The sequence below is a fragment of the Struthio camelus genome, chromosome 13, assembly GCF_040807025.1.
Source record: "Struthio camelus isolate bStrCam1 chromosome 13, bStrCam1.hap1, whole genome shotgun sequence".
Classification (NCBI taxonomy): Eukaryota; Metazoa; Chordata; class Aves; order Struthioniformes; family Struthionidae; genus Struthio; species Struthio camelus.
The window spans coordinates 14,416,753-14,441,857 of record NC_090954.1 but is presented as its reverse complement, the minus strand read 5'-3'; the positions used below and the strand labels follow the sequence as shown (position 1 = coordinate 14,441,857).

General features: G+C 45.2%; 1 long non-coding RNA gene across 31 annotated transcripts in view; it reads right to left on the bottom strand.

Moving 5' to 3' along the window:
• The window catches only part of LOC104151033 (uncharacterized), a 91,031-nt gene that overhangs the window by 61,750 nt on the left and 4,176 nt on the right, over positions 1-25,105 (bottom strand). For 12 of the 31 annotated variants that reach the window (XR_011143968.1, XR_011143963.1, XR_011143965.1 and 9 more), the window contains 3 exons: positions 11,702-17,855; positions 8,950-9,065; positions 4,399-8,361 (listed from right to left, as the gene is read on the bottom strand). This is a non-coding gene — a long non-coding RNA (uncharacterized lncRNA). Of the gene's footprint in view, positions 1-10; positions 4,045-4,398; positions 8,362-8,949; positions 9,066-11,701; positions 17,856-25,105 lie in introns of those variants that run through there. The other 19 variants (XR_011143967.1, XR_011143971.1, XR_011143977.1 and 16 more) reach the window with 19 other exon arrangements.

Sequence of the window (25,105 nt, the reverse complement as noted above, 5' to 3'; positions counted from 1 at the left end):
CTGAAATAAAGATGAAAAAGTAACTGCGTTTTAATTGCTCTAATAATAGCAGGAAGCTGCACTGTGACTTGAGCACTGAAACATGAAGAGTGAGACTGCGTGTTAAGATGCCTTTCTTTTAAATACAGCTTCTTCCTATTTTGTCCTAGTCTTCCCCTTCCTTCTTGCAGTCAGTCATACCAGTGCACATTGGGTTTATTCTTAAGCTCATGCGGTGGCTTGTCCTGTTAGATGGTGATAGCTACTAATTGGGGTGTTTTACCCTAAGCGATTTTAAGGTTGAGGGTTTTTCTTATAATTTACCAATACCAGACTTTAATTCAGTTTATGAACTTGGTAAGGTTTGCTTACCCTAAGCATCTACAGACTATGCAGGAACAGTCCTTCTAAGGCAGGCTGTGAGAGTTTCCCACAACACAACGGGAGGTTGTAGCGATGACTTTCTATGGCAGGGGACATAACATTGTTTAACACAAATTTCCGAATCTCCTGCTGCCTGACATACTGTAAAACACAGGTGGCCTCTGCAAGGAGGAAACCTGCTTCGGTTTCCCTGTTAAGTGCAATCAGCAGTATTTTCACCCTTTCTGCATGATTAAAAAAAAAAAAAGAGAGAGAGAATTTTGAAATGGGAGTGGAGGGCATTAAAAAAGCTTTATTTACTCCATGCTGTAGTTTATGTGTCCATTATGCTAAAGTGTAGGTGGGAACAAATCACCTCAGACAGCAGCAGCAGTGGCAAGCAACAACATCGTGCCGTCTTTGGCAGAGAAGCTTCAAGACCTGAAGCAGGCTGACAGCACTTTGGAAATTAGTGTGAAGCCCATTGCTTGACAGCCAGGTATCGCGTCCGAACGTCTGCTGTCACAGGGACAGCCACCCCCTCTGCGCCAGCAAGTCTTCTGCTTTTGTTGCCACCTCTGTCACAACAGGAGCTTTAAGGAGTTTTTTTCCTCACACCGACTATCTACCGCAAAACAGTGCACTTTGCCTCTTGCACGCAATCCCTCCTGTTACAAAACCACCCAGCAACGTCGGGTCAGAAGGAGTAAGCCGAGGAAAGCAAAAGATGCCAGCGGAATATCGAGTGAGGCTATCGACTCGCCATGCCAGACACGGGGCTGGAGTCGATTCCAGATGTGACCTGAACAATAACCAAAACCTCAGACTTTTATCACCCTTTAAAGTATACGGAGGGATGTCCAAGCAATTGCTTTCAGTCAGTGATTTCAGGCAGTCATTAGACTCATTCAGAGAGAATATGACACAAATACACAGGCAATGCTATTGTGAGCAGATAAAAGTTATCAAAACAGTTTTTAGAAATCAATTAAATATACAAGAGGAAGCAAACTTCAATCCTTTCTGTCTTTTTCTCTCTCCTTCTCCCCATTCTTCTCTTTCTTTCAGTGCCTATGGTGCTCAGTACAAGTTCAGGTCTGGTGGTGGTTACGCAGCATTTTCAGAAGCAGGTCAAAGAGAAGCCTAGAGGCTATCACAGCATGAAGCTATGCTGCATTGGGGTAGTTCATTTTTTCAGGAAAAAATCATTACTTCAACTTGCAAATCAAAATAGAAGCAAATTCTCCTACATATACAGCATTTACATCAAAGTAAAAATATGTCAGATATTGACTATGCCTAACCACGTCCCTGCTCTGTGAGTATTAGACTGCTACAAGTTAGATAGAGCTAGTTCCCACCAGCAACAAAGTAAGAAGGGAATTAAGGCACACTATGACCTTTCTGGTCTTGACTAGCTGTCGGGCTGCCTGTGGCTGCCGCTGCCAGTGGGAAGCTTTTGCAGGGGCAGCGTGCCTGCCGACTGCGCGGCCGCGAGGGGCACGGCAGGCAGGAACCCAAGGACGGCGCGCGGGCACGTTCGCGCGTGGGTCGTCAGGAAAGAAAAGGAAGGTTTAGCCAGCTAAACAGCATTTTCACCATCTGAAACGCCAGCCTCCGGGTTGCAGCAACGTAGGGGCTGCAAAATGCTCCCAAGGAGCCAGGCAGATATTCAGACCAGTTAGTCCATGGGAAATTAGTTGTTAAGTTAATGCTATATTAGGCATGCCTGCCCCAACTCCTTTGCTAGCAATAGGGACTTACCCAATAGATCAGAAAGGATCTGCTCCGCCAAGGCCTGTATTTTAGCAGGCTGCAGAGGCTGTTCCTTATCAGGCTCTAAAAGCCAGGCCTGAAGTGCTGCTGCCAAGCCTGGCCATCGCAGTCTGAGACAGGGCAGGTGAGGGAGACTTGCAGCCCTACGGCACATTGTCACACTGACTGCATGAGCTGAGCCCTCTATTCAAAAACTAAATGTAATATGCGGTAGAAGAGCCTGTTGTGGGATGGATGAGATGAGGCTTATTGAAAAAAGATTTTGTTAAGTTTAAAACAAGAATAAAATAAATTTGATAGACTTTCTTCAGCCCTGCCTTATGGGCATACTGCCATAGTTAAGGCTGAATTGCAATTTGCATTCAAAAATAGGAAGAAATTACTCTAGTTCACATCTCAATGAATGAAATCTGACTCATAAATTAGCATATTTTGCTGTGAGACAATTTTCAGTTTCATAGAGAGCTGAATTTTTGTGTCTGTGACTTTAAAAATAAGATCTGTGCTATGCTTTGCAGAGGAGATGCTCTCAAATGCTCCTCCCTCAACATTTCACCTTTTTTCCCCCATGTCGTTACGGGTTCCTGGCTGGGAAGAGCCTCCCTCCCCACTCCCTTGTGCTTTCTCCTGCTCACATGCAAACACCTGCACAGGGACCTGCCCGCTGCGCACACATCTATGAACTTCGTACAACCTTTTAGCATGTTTCTGGGGAAAGGAGTAGCTTGTGCATCGTTGCAATTAGCTAAAAACACAGACTACGGCACACAAAGCAGGTGACGGCCAGCAAGGTACTCTGTCAAAAAGGGTTTCCTCCCATAACGCCATCAGTAACAGGTTTTTAGCTCCTCTAAAGACTCAGCGTGCCATCTCTGACACCAATTTAAAGGTGTTCCAAGCAACGACAAGGTTTTCTCCCTGTGGGTACAGATGAGACCTCCAGTGCCGACCAGAGGCTCTGCACTGGGCTGTGACGATGCAGTTAATACTCACAACCTGCTGCTGGAGCCCCCAAAAGTACTTTGCAGACTGCCCCCAAATTACAAATCACCTGCAGTAATTGCGGCTTATTTTCAGTACCACCTCAAAGAAAGGGTACTGGCATCATCAGACAAGGCTGCAAAATTGGACTTAGTCTCACAGAAACAAGCTTTCTCAAAAGGCATTTGTGGTTTCTGCTGCTTTTTCAAATACAAATAAAATAAATACCTTATTGCTACCATTAAAAATTCAGCACCTATATTGTCCAAGCCATCAAACCTATTATGAACAAAGTGCTAACATATTTTAAAGTAATGAACCAAGCACAGTATCTAACAATGATGCCACTGCAATGATGCCTGGCAAGTGCTGTAGAAGGATGAAATTATATTTGTGACAAGGGACATTGCCTGATTTGAATATCTGCTCTATTAAACAGAAAGCAGCGAATGCATCAGCTCTACAACACCTTTCGATAGCATGTTGAGGAAAATGTTTGCTATGGTCGGTAGGTAAAAACTGAGCAGAGTAATTCTCCTCATTGCTGCCTTCACAGGAAGCTCCAGAAGTAATACATATTTATGGGGAAATTTAGCTGAGTCAATGGAGATTTATTCCACGATAATTTTCCTTTCTTCCATGTTAGGTGTTGGGGTTTTCTTGTTTAGTTTCAGATTACAAAAATGATTATTCAGAGGGGAAAATAGGATGCCGCTCTGCAAACAGTAACTTTCGGAGGCATGCAACATTATTCTCAGAGACCACAGCAATTTGATTTACAAGCGATCAGACAGGAAAATGCGACAGCAAGAGAATAAAGAATAGCTCTTGGTGGGTGAAGCCACTTGCAGAGCTGATGTGGTTGATTGCGTAGCCATGGCAGGATCTCCTGACGTGTCTGGGGGCTTGTGCATGCTCGCTGCCACTTGTAGAGCAAATGGTAGCCTGTAACAGCACAACCGTGGCAGAGATGAGTTTAGCCCCAATGTCCTCACCTTTGGCTAAAGCTTCCTTACACCCTATGCAAAGCACTTCGGGACAGTTCAGGTGGCTGCATGTCACACTAGCCCTCCCCAAATTCAGCTCGAGCGTCTCACTAGGATGATGTGGCTCTTCCTAGTGCCTTCTTGGCTCCACCAAGCTCTCCACTTCCAAGGCAGGGAGCCTCCGAAAAACGGTCCCAATCTCAACATCTACTCTATGTCTGAGAGCACAGCCTAAAGCCAGATTATAGCCAGTCTGCGTACGGTCTCAGGAAAAGCATGAGGGGGAAACACTTTGACAAAAAACACCACCAACCTGTCAAGGGGCTCGTTAGGCGAAGGGGAGCCCTTAGCGAACCCCGGGCTCGCTGGGACGCAGAGGCGGGCTGCACCGGGAGCAGCCTTGCTGCCCTGGCAAGGAAACAAAGTGGAGGGAGGTTAATCAGTGCCTACTTTTAATTAATTTACAGTTCCAAATAGATACAGTCCTGAAGTCTTGCTTATGGACAAGATGACTTTATTACACGGCAAACAGAGCTGCGTCCGGCTGGGAGAAGGTGCTGCAGCCTCCGAGCACCGCTCGTCCTCCCCGCTGCGGCCGGACCGTTAATTCGGTCTCAGGCCATGCTGCCTTTCAGCTGACTCTGCTGTCCCTGTCCTGGTGTCCCGTCCCCAAAAGGACAGGCACTCGCTCAGCTTAAAGCATCTCCCTGACCTTAGGGAGCTGCACACGGCTTTGCAACGAGTCCCCTGGCCAAACGTGTGCAGGGCTGGTCTCCCGGCCCCCCGGCAGCACGAGCGGAGGCGGCAGGCACCAGCGGCCGCGAGCACCCCTCCACGCCACCCCTCATCCTCGCGAGAGCCGCTCAGGGTCGTACCACAAAACAGCAGAGTTTCACCCCAGAAATGTACGGCTCACCCCACCGAAACGTCTGCCCGGCTTCTCAGAGGTGGAGTTTTCTGGATGTTTACAGGCAAGCCGGGACACACTAGATCAGTACTTTAGCACCGGGCAGAAATCTGGTGTAAGGTGAAAAATTACTTTTTTTTCCCTTTCCTGTGCAAGGGGGAAGGGTGGGAGGGGAGAAGAAGGGATGAGAGAATTGGACTTGAATGTTGCCAGCAATAATCACCAGCAAAGCTCAGCGGCACACGCGGAGCGCGCCGTGGCATCTGCGCGGAGGAGCCTCTTTGAGAAGGAAAGCCGGTCTCAGGGGCTGTCAAATTGGCTGGGGATATTGGTGCGATTAACAATGATTTGATCTGGAAATCAATGCAAGGGAGATTATTTGCTTTACTTGTCCAATTTAGTCCATGAAATACTGGCTTTAATACAAGGAGAAATCCAGCCGCTGCAGGAAGGGGCTTTTTGCGGAGGGGTGGAGTGGGGTGTGTTTGTTACTTTATCAGACATCCGTCTGGATGCTAGACGGTGAAAACTTGAACATTCAATCAGATGTTTTATATGTGCCTATAATAATCTGAACAAAGGAACAGCTGACAGCTCACGATCATTTAAAGATAGAGCTATTTCTATTCAGCAATTTTGCAATTGCATTTTCTGTATCTACGTGCAAGGCTTCTTAATCATTGTGTGGGTTTTGTTGCAATTTGGCAGCAAATGAAACACTATGAATTTACAGGAACCCCAAAATAAACATTAGCTTTTTAAGATAAGTGTTAAGCCACTCTCCTGGGCTGCACAGCAAAGAGCCTGCATATGCACAGCCATTACAGGCTGCTGGGTATGACTTGTTGGGTTTGTAGTCTAACTCTATCTGTCTTTGGCGGAGTCTTATGCGGTCACGGATAATCCCTGTTAGAAAGGAAAGAGTCTTTTTTTAAAAAATGTCAGGCAAAGTACATTTTCTCTCTACTTTCTGGCCAGTGGCTTCCAATAGCGACTGGGAGTACTGCAAGAAACCCTGCGTGAAATATTTGGGGTGTGGGCTGGGAAGTAAATTCTTAAGTAATTGATAAATGGTCTCGCCTAACATTAATATCATGTTACAAATATGTGAAAAGCTCAGTGATGAAATTCTTGACCCCGTCTGAGGGTCTGACTTCGCCACATCAGTTTTGCTGCATAGCCTCTTGCTCTAGAGAAACTACTGAAATCAACACGAGGCAGAGCAGCAAATGGCATGCCAGAGCACAACGCTGCTCGCCTTAGTCTTGCCTTCGAGAAATTTATCTTCATAAAGTAGTTATGTTGCCAGGTACGATGTAATTGTTTTGTCACTCATTCACTGTGGAAAATTGAGGTCCCTTCCCCCCCAACGGGCTGACACTTCCCTTCACTTAGTTACTTTGGAGCTGCAAAGCCCTCCCTGCCTTGAATCAAGATCAGATGTCCAACATTCAGTTAGTTATGAGCAAGGAAATGTTATGAAATGTGATAACAAGCCAGCTCTGCCTTGTGAGCAGGGTTCTTCCAACACCTTTGGGTTGGTACAAGCTGGCGATGGGGGTTGTACGAGGGAAACGTTGCTTATGGCACATACAGCCAGCTGCTGATTCTCTTTTTCCCTTGCAACCTCCAAGGCAGCAGCTCTCCTTAGATATAAATAGAGGTGTTGGAGGTTGTTTGTTCCACTGCTGGCGGCTGCGCTGCCTGTAACTCCTGCCGAGCAGACAGCTTAGAGCCGGCTCATTCAACAGGGCAGAACGGAGTGGGACTGTCTGTATGGCTTACTGGAGTCACCTCTGTCTTGGAAATCCTCTGCTGAGGCTACTCATATGTGTCGTGGGTTAGATTTTATCCTTCACACTAACCATCCTTAAGCACAGCCTTTTTGTACATAGCTGCTATCCTCAAAGATTTTTCAACCTACTCAGAAACCCCCCCTTCTCTGATTCAGCCTTTGCTAGGAGCAAAGGGCTTTCCTTCAAAACAGGCTAAGTCTGCAACGTTGCACCTGGTGATGACTTCTGCGTGTCAACGTAGGCCCAGACTCCTGTGATGAGGAGAGTCCCGCTGGTTGGAGACACCTCGGTGCCCTGGAGAGGCTGGATGCTGCAGCTGTGCTCCCTGCCACAGAGCACACGCTTCCCCTTTAAACAGCTCCAAAAAGTTGAAATAGCGACAGGCCAAAGGCGGTGCCAGAATATCAGTTTATAGAAGATGCTCTGCTGCTTAGAACAGATTAACACATTTTACATACAAAAGCACTGAATGGAAACATTGAGTTATTCTATATTTGGACACAGGGCAATACCAGCATAATCAAAAGAAAAGCAGGAGAACAATCTTGCAGTGGAAAATGCCATCCTAGTGAGGCTGAGCCCAGACTGCAGCAGTTATCAAGTTAAAATGATTACAGCGGTTTGGGTGGTGATCCCCTTAGACCTTACCGGTTTTTCACTCACCTGTTTTCCGCAACGAAAGCCTCCACATAGCAGACAATGTGAACAGTGATTCAATTCACTGCAGTCTCCTCTGTGAGTCAGTGCTGAAGCAACTCTTAACAAAGGTTAAGAGTTTTAATCAAGCGCCTCTATCTTTAGAGATAGGATGCAAACCCTGACTGGTCACAACTGGTTATTCAGACAAGAGGGACTTCAGTGCTCACAGGTGAGATCAGTCTGAGTCCACTGGTGCATTTTTATTTAGGCAATTCAATGCCATCCTTCAGCCTGTTTGTGGGGCTGTTCAGTGATGCTCTTTAGCTCCCTGTCACATACCCACAGCATTTAGATACCCTTGTTTCCTCCCCCAATTCTACGCAATATACTCCCACCACCAAGCACTTGGTGAGCTGCATCTTTCTTTTTTATTCCATAGACGTGGCCAGGCAGCAGTGGACATGCACCCCGTGCTCTCACCACACCCCCATGGCCGAGAGGGTCTCCCAGCCGCTGTCTCCAGCCAAGCAGGGGAAAATCTTCTGCCCAAACACCAATCCCCACCTCCCACCTCGCCCCAAGCGGCGCCTGGGAATGCAGCTTGGCATTAAGCTCACCAGCTATCTCGGCATCTAGTTTTTCTAACCGGTCAGGCCTAGCTTCACTGATTTCCAAATACTATTCAAAGCTAATATCACCACTGCCCATCGTGCAATAGCTGAGCCATATTCAGCCTCGGGGTGTGCGTGAGATAAACACTGCACAGGTGCTCAGCTTGACTGCTGAGGTGTTTGCCCTGTTGTTCTTACCAACATCAGCACTGCTGAAGCAAAGCAAGCAATGCATTTTAATAAATCCGGCGAGTCGTTTGGCTTCCCAAGTAGCTCTGCAGTTAGTTCAACGAGAGCGAGCTGCATGCTGCTGCACACCAGGCCTTTTAGGGGAAGGGGGAAGGAGACAGAGGAAAGATTTTGGGGGTTCAGATGAGCAATCTTCTGTGCAAACAGGCAGCCCTTGGAGCAAAGACAACTGCAGAGCTGCTTTGATTAAACAAGCCGAGCACCGCCGAATTTCTGCTCCTGCAGCATCCAGAAAAGGCACGGAACAAATCCCCAGGGCTGGTCAGTGGAAGAGATGGTTCTGAGAGCAGCCCGTACTGTCTATGCCCCTTCCCTTGTTCCAGTGCCACCTGTAAATTCCCCACTAAGACTAATATTCTTAAAGCAAACCACTTTTCCCCTTCACACATTCTATCTGTAGAATTAACTGACAAACATTCGCTCTCTGATTTTGTTCCCTTAAAAATGCTTGCCAGATATTTAGCATCATATTTTTCAAGATGCCCACGTACTTATACGCAGCCCCCCCCCCCTCAAAACTCAGTCAGAACCCTTTAAAAAAATAAAAAAGCATCAACACGGACCCAAATCCAGCGTATACAGCCTTTGGCTTTCAGCGCCCAGATTTGTCTGATCTGGCTGGAGCAGGCTGCTGTCATGGTGCTCTGCCCAGCCGTAATTACCTCTGCCGCTGATTTACATTCGCACTGGCAGGCAGCAGCGACGCTTCCCAGGCTCTTCGCTGGTACACTTCTGCCCTCTAACGGGTAAAATGAGCTTCACACGTCTTCTTGCTATTCTGAGGGAAGGTAGGAAAAGTCCCAAAATATTAAACGCATTTAATATTAAATGCATTCAATTACATATTGAATGCATTCAATTATTAAATATTAAATGCACTTAATACTTTTCAGTCTAGTCATGGATATCCCCCTACTTCCACTCCAATATTTAGAAAAGGGCCAAACATGCTGGCAATATTTCATTTCTTCTGAAGCAGATGATTCAGAGGGCAAGAGACATATCTTAATAGGCTCCTATAAATATTTGTTCTGCTCAAATAAGTATGCGCGTTCTCCGTATCTCTGCCAATTTTGAGGAGTTCACATCACAGAACCAGGCTTTATCACAAGATTTCTTAGACCTTGAAAGGGGTTTATCTGAGCAGATTTTATTTAACTAGAAGTTTAGAGACTATTTTTTTCCACCGAGGATGCAAGCTTTAAGGTTAAGGGGGAAGGGAAAAACCTCTGAAGTAAAACAAAGACAGTAGAAACATGGAGCCAGAACTTTCCACGTGTTCAGCCAGGATTGAGTAACGAGACTTTAAAGGCTAAGAAAGTCACGGAGAGGAATTTCAAAGTTACCCATCCATCAGACTTAGCTGGAGAGCTCCTATGAAATTATGGAGAGCAATGGCTCCTAAAATTCACAGCCCATTTGATTAGAAAAAAGACCAGACATGTTGGAAACATTGCATTATGTCTGAAACAGGGAAGCCAGATGGTGATCGACAGATTTTTAAAAGGCCCCCATAAATATTTGTACGTTTGTTTAAATGTAGAATATCCTGCCAGGGCTTGTCCAAGCAGCGTCACTGAGCTGTCGGTGCAGCCGGCACGAGCCGCGTAGCCTGCCCCGAGCCGGCGGGCGGCTGCAGGCAACCCCGGCCAGCGCCACGGAGGTGCCACGATGCAGCGCCTCCTCTGAGCACCTTCTGAAAACAGCTTTTGCAGATGGTAGCTCACATATTTACCCGGTTAATTCCATCCAGTGGTGAGCTGGTGTCAATGTTTTTAGTAGGGGGGAAAAAAGCTCCTGTTTTTTCAGTGGGCAACTACAGAATAAAATAAACCTTGGTGGTTCATTTCCAAACTGCATTTTTTCATTCCATTGTAGTTTTGCAGCTAAAAGACACTGAATTGCTAAAATGAGTTAAACCCATCTACACCTTCTAGTCATAAAAAGGGACTGAGAAAATTCCCCTTAAAATAAAATCTAAGCAAAGGTGAATCACCACTTGCAAGTTACTTAACAAGACACAAATCCTGCTGAAGCAAATTTTCCCCATTGCTAGCCTTCTAGCTGTGCTTGCTTTCTTCAACCAGTACAAGAAGCCAGTATGACCTTAAAACCACCTAACAAATCAGGATAACATAGCAAGGAAGGCTACAGCTTGTAACACAGCTTCTTGACTGCCCGTGCCAACTGAAGATAATAGTGTTTCTTTAAGACAGTAAGATTGGCTTGTGGTATGGTTGCCTCACTACAAAATCCTGAAGTAGTTGGTGTTTACGCTGTTTTAACGTGCAGTTTGGCGTTAACCGTGCCATAGTGGGAGCGCCCGGGCGGCAGCGCAGCGGGGGCCCGCACGGGCGCAGCGGTGCGGCTGTGCTGCACGTTCCAAGTGCCAGCAAACGCCGAAGAGCTTCAGTCTTTGGGGTCGACCAAGTTGTTCTCAGCACGCAACCCAGCAAAGGAAGACAGACACATGCGCTTGGGGTCTCCCCTGCAGCCCTGCACCTCCGGCCTCAGTCATGCTGCACTGGTTTATAACAGTCCTGTATGCCTCGAAGGGCTGGCGTGCTTCAGCTCTGCTCAGTCCTGCACTCTACCTCCACGTCAGAGGCTCAGGGCTGTGCAGATCCTTAACTGTGTGGATGAACTGTGATAGGGAGTTTTTACAACACAAAACTGCTAAAGCCTGGACCCACCTCTGAAGCAAGCCCTGAGTCTTCTTGGTGTCTCTTAATGCTTTGTGGACCATCGTATGGTCTAGACTAGATGATTCCTTAAGCTCCCATGCAGCCTTATTTTCTTTGATCCCTCTAATTTCTTACAGTATGAGAAACTTCCATTCACAACACAGATATCATAATTCCAGTCTGCTTGGCAGCTTTTTCAGGCTCAGTTAGAGCTTCACAACCCTGAACAAAGTGTGGTTGATTTAGTACAGTAAATGGATTGCAAAGTTTCATCATTTCATTTTAATCTCTTTCACAGTAGTACAATTCCCCTTCTAGAGCCCTGCCTATCTAATAGGAATATATTCTTTTTTCGTGTCCTGTTCCTGCCTTGTTTGATCACAGAAATAGATGTGGCATACGGATGAGACACTTGATGTTCATTGTGCTAGTGTGAGGGTGGAGAAAATGTCAGCCTGAAAGGCAGAAAGGGAGGGCAAGAGGCTGTTTAACATTTAACATGCCTTGCATGGTTTCTCTTAGATGTACTGTGAGAAACGTGATCAATTCAAACCTTTTTCTACAGAATAAAGAAACACAACAATCCTCTTTGAATACCTTGATAGCACCTCCTCAACTGGCTCATTATATTCTATTTTTAAGGCATTTCCAAAAACGAACATTTCATCATATGGGCCAAGAATAATACCATTGTTATGGACACAAGGAGCCAATTCGCAGTTAAACAAACCTCTGTTCACTGAGGAACATGCCTGTCCACACTACTGTCTTCCAGCGCAAATCAGCAACTTCAGCCTTGCCCTGCTGAAGAAAAGCAAGAGTGACCAGTCACACACCTACAGTGGCTGAAGGCCAACAACTTGTCCCTCACTAAGAGCAAACTTCCCTGCCTGGGCTCTAGGAGCTTCCTAGCCAAAAGCCCTTACTGTTTCAGATGCAATTAGGTAAATCCCTGTTGAAAAGCTTATGTCAAAACCGTTGGTGAAGAAACAGTATAAATTAGACCTAATCCCGCACTACGGAGGCACCAGTACATGTCATCACAGCTCAGGGTGGTTTAGGGCAGCAGAGTGTATGTCTCTAGGCCAGGCTTCCTTAATTTTATCCTCCTGGTTTTGAAGAAGTGCATGTACAGAGAAAAGGAAGAAGACAGAAAGAAAAGAAAACAGCAGCTTTACAAATTTAACCCTTCCAAGGTGCAGCTAACACACAGAGCTGTCTGTACAGCTAAAAATATTGTGGCTGTACTTAGCCAAGCTGTGAGTACGCACTGAAAGTTTGTTGCCTTGAGAAGACAGGTTGAAATATTATTGAGGGACTGGACAACACAGCTGCAAGCACATCTGCCCACTGCTCACGGAGCAGGCAGATATCTGGCAACTGCATGGGCAAAAGACTACAGAAACTGCCCAGCTTATTCACCGTGCAAATGCAAAATTTGCGATCCCTGTCAAAATGCAAGCCAGCTAGTCTGACCCAAACGCAGCTGGTTCCTTGCCACTCCACCGTGCCATTATAAAAAGACATCTACCAGAGAGAACAGGAGGCTGGGTCTGGACTCCAGGCGGAGAAGGCATTGGAAAGTGCCCTAGATCTTAGGCTCTCAGAGAGTTAAAGCATCCAGAGGAATCTCAAAAAAATAAAAGCCTCATAAAAAGAGAGCTTAAGCAGCAGCTCTCAACAAAAATCCAGTTCCAAAATTAATGAGATTTTGATAACTCCCTTTAAAAATGGAAAATTTCCATTTAAAAATGTACAAAGACTAGAACCTTCATAAATATCCTATTAAGAAACTTCTGCTGCTGTTTGAGAGTGTCAATTGAAATACAGTGCATGCAGGTTGCCATAGCTACAAGCAAATTTTTAAATAACTGTTTTTCATCAGAACAGCTGCAATATCACGCACAAACGAGGGTGAAGTGGGGAAGCTGGAAGCGGTCCGACCAACTCCAAGCTGCTAATCGAGCAACTGTGCAACCTTGAGAAACACAGCTTAGAAACTTTTAGTATGCTTTCTGCTTTTTTAAAACAGTATTGCCCTTTGTATTTTGGCAGCACCCTAGCAAACGCTGTCAGCACTGCATGAAATCTAAGTCAACAGAATAGCTTTGTTTTCATGCTGGGAAACAAAAATTTTCACCGCTAAGCCCCTGCCGTAGTACTAGCGCCCAAACACTCAACAATGCTCTATGGCCTCAGCTCTCTTCTTTGGGGCTTTCTGTGGAAATCAGCTGATTGGCAGCAGTGTGCCTAAAAATACCACAAGAACCACAGATATCCACGTCCGGGAAAATCTCTCCCTAGTCTGAGTTTGCACAAGAAAACACAGAAAGGATGAAATGTGGAAAACAAGTGACATCTCTCCTGTAACATCTCCCATGGGCTGCAGCAGTGGAAGCGAATTTCTGAGCAACGGTGCAAGCAAAACAACGGACGTTTTTCCACTGTGGGCATCTATTCAGAAGAAGGCTAAACTACATAAAGCACTGAAGGCCTCCTTTTTGCTTAAGCCGTTCAACCAGTGATATCAACTATGGCAAAATTCCTAGAAAATTTCAAATAGATTCATTCTGTGTCCTCAGCCAAGTTTGTCCCTGCTTCCCAGTCTATAAAATGAGAATAAATAAGAAATAAAATTTCTCACAGCAGTACCAGGAGATTTAACCCAAGCACAAAGGTAATTGAAATGCTGTAGGAAACTCTCTGTAGAGGCTGAAAATGCTTCGTTGGTTTTTTTTTTTCCTAAACAACAAATTGATGATCAGTATTACATGCATTATTGTGAGTCTGAATGAATCCTTCTAGTGCTGATTATTCTTATACAAATTGGTTCATTTTTCTCTGACCTGCTTCTAAGAGGTACTTCCATGGGACGTGTGAACTGCCCATCTGTTTCTCTGGCAGTGGTGCATGACGGTCTGCCTGTCACCCGCACAGCAGGGTGACGTGAGATGAGCGTTTACAGGTAAGCCACAGATATTAACCTGTACAGACAAATATTCTTAGCAGCTTTTTTTTAATATCACAACTTATTATAAAAATCCTTCACATCTCAGAATGAAACGGCCTTTGTTTCCAATAACATGTTTATTCGTTCCAAAATCTATAATTTTTGAATAAGTAGCAGAAAATAAAATTTTGAGGGGTAAAAGAAAAAGAGAGCAAAATAAAGGTGAGGAGAGTCAATGAAAAAAATTATGAAAAGTAAAAGTCAAAAAATCCTATCCTTTCAGATTCCCTTAAATGACATTTCTTTGACCAGTTCCAGATATTATTCTTAATAGCTGCAGCAGTATCATTCATATCTTCAGCACAGAAAAGGAAAATTGTGAACAGTCTATCCCTCACTATAGAAACTAGATACTTAATGGCAGCCAAAAATATCCCAGTGCCTAAGTGAGATAATGACACAGCCTGTTTCAGCCGGCTTTGCCTAGCGCTCCCCTCCTGAGGGTGGGCAGTGAGCATTAAGAAAATGGAAAATACGGATAACTCCCAGTGTCCAGACTGATGACCGAGCAAACAGTTTTTCAGAATAACTTTAACTTACTGTAAATTGAAAGGGTGTCTCTCTGCGAGTGCAGAAAGAGGCTAGCACAGCCGAGCGAGGGAGGGTTTCTTCCTTGAGAACACGCGACTTGCCAAAGGCAGACACCTTCCAGGACAGCTGTAAGCATTAACTTTTCTGATGTAGACTTATTTTCAAGAGTTAAAAAAAAAAAAAAAAAGGCATACAAAAAAGCATAGCCTGCCTTACGGTTGGGTTGCCAGAAAGACAGACTGTGAGTCACCGAAAACTCGTGACCTTAGTCAGCACATTGTGACCCCGTAGCCTTTCAGCCCCACTGTTTCTTTTCGAAGGCAGACGAGCAGGTCTGTTAAAGCTGTGGTTGCCAGACATGCACACGCACGCGTTAAAGCGCTACCTCTCTCAGCTGGGCCGACATCGGGATTACTGACCCTGACATAAACTCATCGTTTGCCTGGAAGAGAAGAGGGAGGCTAGCCAAAAAGATGAGCTGCAGCTGACAACGGCTATCCAGTCTCGGGGTACCACAGGGCACCAAACTGGCAGCCGTGGCCCTCGCACGGAAAGGCCCGACATCATTCGCTCGGAGTAAACGCCTCCCTGCAGGGCCGGCGCCGGCTGGACGCACACGCGCTACCTCCAGCAGAAAGGCAGAGGCTCGAGGAGAAGGCAGCGGGGTGGCAGGCGCCAAGCAAGCAACCGTAGACGCCAGAGGCCGTTTCTCTCCCCTTCCCTGCAGCGCAAAGCACGCGCGCCCCTACAGACCTGCGTCACGGCTGCGGTAGCTCTCGGCCGGCCGGCTCCACCCGCTCCCCTGTCCAGGCTGCTTCGGCTCCTGCTTGCCGCCCTGCTGCCTTCAACGTAGCGCGCGAGCCCCTCCAGGCCCCGCGGAGGTGCTTTCCGTTGTGGGTTTTGTTTTTTTTTTCCCCGCCTCACTCAATTCAAGCACTGTCTTGAGGCAGGGGGAAAAGTCTCCCGGGAGATGAGCTGCAAAAAAACAGAGAGGGTCCCACAAGACGGAGCGGAGAGGAACCACACGGGAGACGCGCCGAGGGAGGCAGGGAGCAGGAGCAGAGCCTCAGCCCTGGAGCGGGAGCCCCAGCACTGAGGGACCCGGCGACGTCGTCGCAGAAGACGACGCAGGCTGTAGGTGTTTGTCCTCGTTTACTTGTTGGGTAGAGCAAGCAGAAAGCCACAAAGAGCAGCAAGCACACAACAAACTTCAGGGCTGCTGCTCCGCTTTAAGGTTTCGGGCTCTCACACGTCCTTCTGTTTATCCGTCTGCAAAGAACCGTGCTGGTCCGTCATGCTGGCCTGGCCTCTTCTCGCAGCTATGCCAAGAGGGCTCAGCCCATTGCTTTATTCAGAAATAAGTGCACAGGCTAACTCTGCGCATAAGCATCAAAAGCTGGCATATATTAGCTTGCAAAAGACACATAGAGAGAAGCAGAGAAGCAGGGTTTTTTTTTTTTTTTTTTAAAAAGCAAATGCTTTACTTGCCCCAAAATGAAGTTTCAAATCTACAGCACTAGTAACAAATACGGTTGGATTCACCCGAATGATTCTGCTGGGGCAGGGAGGGAAGAAAAGAAAAAAAACCAAAAATTTTACTCCAAAATGAAACATTTAGAGGATTAAAGAGATCAGTTCCCTAATTCAGCAAAAAGGAGAAGATGACAAAATTCTTCAGAAGAGCCATAAGGCCTTAGCTTCTAGTGTTTGTGCCCAAAGCTGGTGAAAACAGTAGGACTTCTATCAGTTGATATCCATAACACAGCATGCCTGACAAAACACTGAGAAATGCTTCGCTGAGTGATGCTACTGTCTCTGCGCTGCGATGCGTCCTGCGGGACTGCAGCACACCGAAGGCAGCATCCCCATGCAGACCGGATCCGGGGTGTGCAGCAGGCTGGGCCATCCTGACGACTTCTTTGGTTTCAGTGAGGCAGGATAAAAACGTACACCACTAGGCAGCATAAATTGACAGAAAGTATATTAGTTTGAAGCCCCATGTTAAAAATACTTCTAATTCTGCTGCAAAGCCATAGGACTGAGTAGGATAACATATATACACCCTGGTTTGGAACTTGAAATCTCAGTTATATGGTTTAAGGTAAGATTGCTACCAACAAACATAAGCTAAAAGATCCCAAGAATATCTGAAAAGAAGATGCTTTGTCACCCAGGACAAGCAAAGCTGGGAAGTAAATAGAGCAGCCTGCAAACGGTCACCCGGAACTGGAAAGCCACTTCTGCTGTCAAAAGAGCGCTGTGCCTGACCATTTTAATCTGTGCTCACTTACCCAGTAGTGATCGTAGAGCAGAGAAAACACCTAGACACTTCTGGTAGAAACAGGCTTGAAGATGATAAATTCTGGGAAAAGCTCTTTCCCTGGCCATTTTTCGTGTGAATAAGATCAGGCGATGTTCCTGCTCAGGACATAAATTCCGACTACGTTTTTATCACACATAGGCCATCAGGACTCTTCCTACACACAGGCCCAGCGTTCGTGGAGGGCTGGAGTTCAAGACAGAAGTTTCAAGACTTTCACACCTAGACGCAGGCAGTTCATGGCAGCTGGGCGGTTCAGAGCTGCCTAGACAGAGCTACTGCCATAACCTAAGCATGATATTTGGTAGCAATATCCCATTTTCAATACCCTAAAGGCATGTTAAGCTGACGTGTGATTCTGCAGTGAGTTAGCAACAGCACACAGGCAGGGCTCTGCCATGGGAATCTACCTCTCCTTTCCAGCAAGCAAGCTCATAGTTGTGAGCCAATAGCACCAATAGTGCTAGCATTAGTTCACTACTTGGTCAGCCTAGTGTAGACTCTTGAGCAAAAATAGCATTACTTAGGACTTTGAGGACTTACACTTTGAGGACTGTCCTTGAAGAGACAGGACTGCAATGACTCCCATATGAAAGACCATCTTGATTTCCTCAGTTGCCTTGTGTGGTTACCAAAATACAATATGTCATCTTCTCAACTGCATCATTGCCTAGAGCTTGGGCTCTTAGTCAAGGAAGCTGACCCACTTTGTGCCTTCAGCTGTCTAATATCCACCGTGTTGCCTGTGCTAGACATTCAGTTAAAACTTGCGAAAGAAGAGAAAGAGGGGGAACAGTTTTACCAACTGACCTCGAATTTCAGCTCGTCTGCCTGACAGGGAGGATAGAGGAAGCGAAACTTCAAAATTCTTTCCTTTGTGTGTTTCTCCCTCTTTATGGATATGGATAATGGATATTCCCACTGCATGAACTGGTGGAAGCGGTGAACTCTTCCAAGTACTATAATCTTTAGACTGGTGATCATGATACATTTTTAGGCAGTCACAAAGAATTTCTTCAACCCCTACAATACAAATTTGTATGATAAGCACATCAGTGTGAAGGTACATCTGTATCCACAAGCATAGTGATTATATACAATTATCTTCAGGGTAAATACTTTTCTCAGAATAAAAGGCACATTACTGTTTTAAGGTACTTAGCTGAACGTGCACCTGTAGGGTTTTGTTTCTTTGAATATTCCTATGCTTTAAGAGCATTGCATCACAATGATAAGATCACTGTTTGATCCACTTCACTGTGAATTAGAAAAAAAGTAATTTGGGAAGGTGTTATTATTGCAGGAAAGAAGTGGGAAGTTCATTGGCAAGATTAACTCTTTTTAAGCTTGGAGAGGACCAAGATTTTATTTTCCTGATGTCTGAAAGAAAAATGTGAATATAGTTCTTCCATGGAAATAACGTGAACTTTATCAATCCGTGGCTTGAATGACTCCACCTATAAGGGGATGCCTGTGCTGCCAAGCCTTTAAACAGTGCACACTCATTGCCATTGCTGCTTACAACAGAACCTCCCTAATCCGAACACTCTGGGAGTATATTACCCTCTTCAGGAAAGAAAGTCTGTGTTTATGCCAGATCCTGCTGTCTGGTGCTAATGTATATACTTCAGTCACATCAGAGATCTTTTTCACTGAAAATGGGTCTTTCGCATAAGACAAAACAAAACAAACAGCATGCACATCCAGCAGGAAGGGTCTCCAGGCAGCAAGCAGACCAGCACAGCAGAGGTCATGGCCAGGCAGCAGTTGTCAAACTTGGCCTTCAGGCTGGGGAGTGCCAGGGCTTCACCAGTACAGTGCAGCTCATCATAGCTGCACCACTTTGCTATACTTGGGGACAGTAATTCAATCAACAATATCTCAGAGACCTGTACATAATCTTGATAAAACTGAGAGGAAACAGCAGAGTGAATTAAACAGTGAACAGCAACAGAGAGCCTATCAGCTAAGGAAAGATTCAATCGCTATATAGCTATTTAACATAAGAGAACCTGGCCTTTGCAGTGAGACCTCCCTGTCAAAATGATTCATATCAGTTATTCTTTCTCTTTCCTATCTGCTGCTATCACCATCCAGAAGAGTCAGTGAATGATCAAGTGCTTCTTTGATCTCCTGTGCATATGAAGACAGAAATATCCAAGCTGAAGAACTGAGCCCCATGGGTCTGACAGAGGATTCAATTACAACCCATGGAATTCAGTTCTCAAAGCTGAGAATTCATGACATTCATTTTAAGGCTGTTCTGACGCACAGTAGTATCTCATACTCCTGCTCTCGCTCTCCACTGCCTGGCACTCTTCCAGGTGCTGTAAAATAAAAGCATGAAACCTTCACGGCAGCCAAAGTAACTCTATCCAGATTGTAGGTCAGAGGCAGACTAACGGCTTGAGGACATATATATTGAAGAATAGGCTATCTGACACTTTGTTTTGGCACCAGAGGTGGCCACATACAGAGACAGAAGGTGCCCTAACACATAACAGAGTTCCTAGTAATAAAAGGGAAACTTAGAGCAAAGGAGCATAACATTGTAATATTTTGTTCTTTTCTGGAAGCTTTTGTTGGAGAATTTCAAAGAGGTAGACTATACATTCCTCTCCCCGCCCCCCCTTTTTTTTGGTTGTAAATAGGAAGACACAGGGAGGTAAAGTATCTTCCAGAGGCACCCAGCAATCTTTGTTAACAGAAATAACCCATCCAGAAGTTCAAAGGGAGGAAATCTGGCACTGACACAGCCCTTCAGAGTCGTCGGTCTAGATGGTAAAAAGGCAAGCGGGAGCCATCAGTGTTCGAGCTGCACGGTTGTGCCCGTCACACGACTTTGCCTGATGCGACAGCCTAGTGGCAGTCTCATCCAAAGACAGGAGTTTTGGACTAAAGATAAAATCCTGTTCAAAAGCACTGAAGAGCAAAGTCAATGTATCAAATAGGAAACAACTCATCATTTACAAACCTAGGAGAAGCCACTAGTTTCATTAAACTTCATGCCCCAAACCTTGGAACTTTTGAGGAAAAGTAAGTTGGATAATATGTTGGACATGTTCATCATTTCAAAATCTGAAAAGTAGATGTTACATCTGCATAGCATCAAGTACAAACATCCTGGTTCTAATCACCAAAAGAATCACTTTGGATTTATTTGAAACATTTTAAATATATTTTTATATGTTCCAGTGAGATGAGGTATCACAAAAAGTCCTTCAGATTCAATGAAAAGGAACACTTGATCTGAAATAAAATATTTAGAGTTCAAGGGAGGTTCAGATTACATCTTTTATGTTACTTTTAAAAGCTAAATTTAAGTAAATGTACTGAACATAATAGTTCAAAAAATAAGAAGTCTTTTGTTTTATTGCTGTTTTTCTTAAATTATAACAAACTAAATACTTGAAAAGTCTATCTTTGAAATAAAAATGTTGAAAAAAAATTTTAATTTAAAATCAAGAGTTTTTAGCTTTTCCCTGAGAAAAAAAATAGAGTGACAAAATATTTCCACCATTGCACCATTAAAAAAATAACTTTAGATTAAAAAGCCCAACTTATTCTAGCCAAAAAAAGTTGTTCAGCAATTCCCAGACGGAAATTCAAAGCTCCACTACTAAAGTCCACTAGTAAAGCCAACAACAGTGGTATCTACAAATGTCATTCAACGACCAGTGCAGCAATTATTCCACAGATATGAAAAACATATCCTTTTGTACGGTCTGTCCTAGGGCAATTATCTGGTTTTCTAAATCATTCAACTTAACTGGGAACAGCTCTGAAAATTTATTTCTAAAACCTGCACCTCACATCAACAAATGTCGGAGAAAATTAAAATAACCAATTGGCAATATCACCAAGTGTCACTTTTTCGGCTACATTAGCATCGCACGCAGCCCAATCAGGAGGGCACCGAGCGCAGAGCGCGTTGTTTGCCGTCACATCCAGCTGCTCAGCTACTGTGGCGTCCAGCAGCGTACCCATGTTTTTATGTTGTAATTGTTTTCTTAGGCTATTGAACCAGTCAACCAAACAGCAGAAATTAAAAATATGCTTCTTTAACTATTTCTCTTGCTGAGAAGGAAACCTCTGAGCAAACATTTTTGCAAAGTAACTGTCTTCTTGTACCCACAGACAGCTCGGTCCCACTGATCTGACTGCCAATTCTGTGATACTTCTATTGCAGGAAAGAAAAAACAAATTAATAAAAGTGACTTCTCGTTAAGGCCTGCAAATAATATGCAGATTTATCTGCAACTTTGAAATAGTAACATTACATTTTGCTTTTCTGATTTTTCTGACTGATCGCTGCAGTATTGCTTGCTAAGATCACTGTTTACATCAAACAACATATATACCAGGTGCCCAGTCCTTCTAAGGTAATAATTTTTCTGGTCTCAAGCAGCAAAGGAAAAAAAAAAAATCAAATGATCATCAACAAAAGCAAGATATGGTAAAATAAATACAGGGTCCAGAAGAATAAAGGGTTAAAGTGCCTGACCCCTGGCACAGAGTCCAGGCCCTGTGTTGAGCGCATGGCATTTCTGTAGTGTACTGGGCAGAGGCAGACACTGTATGAGCACCAGCATGGTCGGCACACAGAGCAGGAGGGCACCCAGCTTTGGCACTCATTAACCTTGCACTAAGCAATGAGACCTAACAATAAGGGAAAATATTAATTGCCCCTCCCCTGAACACAGTGAATACACCTGAGGCAGCTCCAGCTAATTCAGGTGCCTCTGGGAGCAGCCTGACCATGGCAACCCCAGCCCACGCCAGAAGGGCCCATTCGTTAAGTGCTGTGATCACCACTGCAATCCAGCTCCCCACACAGGGTCATGAGCCCGGGGCAGGGGGGATGGGGAGGAGGACCCAGGCATCCAGCTGCAAACCACAGCTGCAGAAATAAGAGCTTTCATGCCTGCTCTGTGAGTAGAAATGAGGAGGGCTCCAGCTCATGCCAGGGCCTACTAAATGGCATCCAAGCAATTAAAGCCCTCGCTTGGAAAATGCAAATCCCAGCTCAGCTTCTGGAAATCCAGACCTGTAGCACTGCGTCCCAGAGGCGCTGCTTGACCCCCAGGTGCTGGCTGGGTGCTCACCGACCTCCCTGCTGCTGCGCTGGGCGGCAGCAGAAACCAGGTCTCCCACTTCCTGGGCGAGTGCTCAGCCGGTGGCGTGCCGTACAGCTGCCTCCTCTGCATCAAGAAAGAGCAGCAGCTGCTTCTGCACGTTTTGTGGAAGACAAAAGCCCCGTGAGGCGACAACATGTGCCCTGAGAGCACCTCCTGCATCAAGTCCCTCAGGGACAGAGGTGGAGACCAGCCCCATCCAGTCCTGGTTGTGAGGGGTGTCCAGCTCTGTTGAGAGAAGAGCACTTCTGGGAGAGTGGCTGGTGCCTAGGGACATGCTTATGGAGGATAGATAGCCCCAAGGCAGGGCCACAGATGAATATGTGTTTTAAGATTATCATCTCAGACTGAGGGAGCTTCCACTGCTGCTGCTTTGGGCAGCTATGCCCCATCCCAAAGCTCTGGGGACAGACCTGTCCCAAAGGTCTCACGGGGACAGCCAGCACAGCTGGGCTTTCAGCAAGTACAACTAGTGTTTGAGGGAAAGGCCTAAAAGGCAGATATTGTCTGGTCTGTCTCCATAGCTCCACAGTCATTTTCAAGGTAAGTTGACTGCAGGAGTTTTTTAACTAAGTAGAAGAAAAGGTCAAACCATCTCTCTCAGTTTGCCTATTGAGTTTAGTACCATCACAGTATGTTAGTTCCCTTTGATCTTAAAAATACATGATGTTAGTTATAGCCACATTATGTTTTGACCCATCGTCAACTTCACGTGCACTATTACTAGTGTAGTTCTCTCTTGCCTGTTCCCTTCCCTCTGAGAGTTCATTTATTCAAAAAATTAAAACTCATGCATTTGGAAACATGAAGAAAGTCCATAAAATAAAATTGTTCTGCATTTGCAAAGGCAGTAAGGAGGTAAATCTTTTCAACATGCCATAAAACTACAAATCTACTTTTTGAAAACACATTATTTTTTCATATTGCAGCAGGGTCACTCAGTACCTCACCAGCTTGGAGATCTTATTACACTACAAATAACTATCCCTATAGGACAGGTATTTAATAGACTATCATCATATAAAGTTTTACTGCTACACCAATAGGCAAATCTTTTTAGAGTGATTAAGTAATGTTAAGTGCCTGAAGACTATTCTTCCATAAGTTTCCCTTTGAATTAAATATATTTTAACAGGAAATAAACATAATGATCCTCAAGCTATCAAGTTAATGGAATGTGCAAGTCCTCTGCATTTTCCTTTCCATCCCCTACTTTTATTCTCTATATTGCCATTAGTACCTTTCTGTTTAAAAGAAAGTCTAGGTTTGCCTGAATATACACTGCAGAGTGAGATTTTAATGCTTCTTAACCAGTCAATGATTTACTGCAACTTCACATGAAATCCAGATACTATTCAAACGAGCTCATGGGTGGTAATTAATTAGCACTGATGGGGAACTCAAAATAAAATATGAATATGGTCACATTTCATTAGGAACATAATGCATCTTCCTCACTTCCTTATTTACTTGAATACATTTTCCCCATAGCAAGTGCAAAAATACATATCACACAGCTATAATAACATCTGGCTAGTGGAAGCAGCAGGGCAAAATGGAAGATGAAGTCATTCAAGAGATCTTGAGACTGAAAAAAAGGAAAACTTGCAGCCAGCTAGGACCACCGTGACACCAGAGGCAGCCATATGCTTAAGCCTGCAACCATATCGCTGTGCCGTGCCGTGCCGTGCGGCGGGAGCGCTGAGCACTGACTTGCCTGAGGGCTTTAGGAAAGGGGGTTCCGGGCTGCAAGCTTTCACAAGCAGATATTATTATAGGGTATTTTGCTTGCTGGGCAGCCCTCATTCATTTAACGTGACGGCACTGCCAGTTGGAGCTAGGGACACCACCATCACACGGGACTGCGCAGCTGCTGTAGTGCCCTTGTCCATGAAGAACCTCTACACAGGGCTGAATCCAGAGCTTCTGCCCATCAGCTGCAAAGCCCCTGCCTGGCTCTTCCTGCCTTCTCCATATTCCCACAGGCCCGTTTCTTGAACTTGTCGCTCACTCAGCTCGCTGCTGGACCGGCCCAACGGCTCCCAGCGGCCCAGGGCCACGCGGCCCCTGGCGCTCTCTAGCAATGCTAGTTTCCTCCCCAGCTCGCTGTCCTGTTGGAGGCATATCCAGTGCTAGGCCTTAAGGAGCCGGCCTTTATTTGTGCCCGCTCTAGACTACGTGACACTGCACTGAAATCAAGTCCCACATGAACCATGTCTCCTTCCACCACGCACACTAGTGAAGCTGCTCAGATCAAGAAGCATCAGCAAGGGAGCCCTGATGCAGCTGCTTCAGGCAAACAAGGCAAATGCTGCCTATATCTTAACACACCCAAAGTCTTGCTTTTCTTTTTAAGTAAAGCTAACATCCATGTTACAGGCAAAGAGCGCTCGCATGCAGAGAAGCTATTAATCTTTTCCTATTCTATAAAAATCATGTTGGCTACTGAAAAAATCCAAAGCAAGGCTTCAGTGCAGGCACAGAAGGAAAAGTACAGCCAAGCTGTGCTCTTGAGCTAAGCTCTACTAATACCCAGAAGTTCACACCAGACCTAGGTTCTCTGGTGCTACGCACACCCTGCTCCAAGAAGGTTACACCCTGGGCTCTCACCACATCACTGAAGGGTATCAGCAGTCCCAGATTAGGAACAGCCCGCAGGTGATTCTTGCCCTGAACCATCTAAGACGACAAATTTGTCAGGTCCATAATATTGTCAGCCCAGGAATGACACAGACACTTTCACTGTGCCCCTATTCCACCAACCCTCTCTTAAAAAAAATTGAATGGTTAATTTGTCTTTTGAAAAAAAAGAAAAACCCACACTGCATGATTTCATGAAGAATAAGTATCAGCCCACGCACATATTTTGAGCTTAGCAGAAGCAACTGCATTTGTTCCCAATACACCTTCAGAAAACTCCCAGTTATTTCCTGGACACATTTTTAATTTCAAGCGGTAGTTCTATTTCTGCTGCCAATGTCAGTCATGAGTAGCAAACATTCAATTTCCTCTCCTGTAGAATTATTCCACTCTGCTTATCTGGATGTTCAATTCTGTTGTCTCCATTTTAATCACATTTTCCAACAACACAGTACTTTGGTGCAACAGACCATTTTCCTTCATGAAAGATAAAAATGA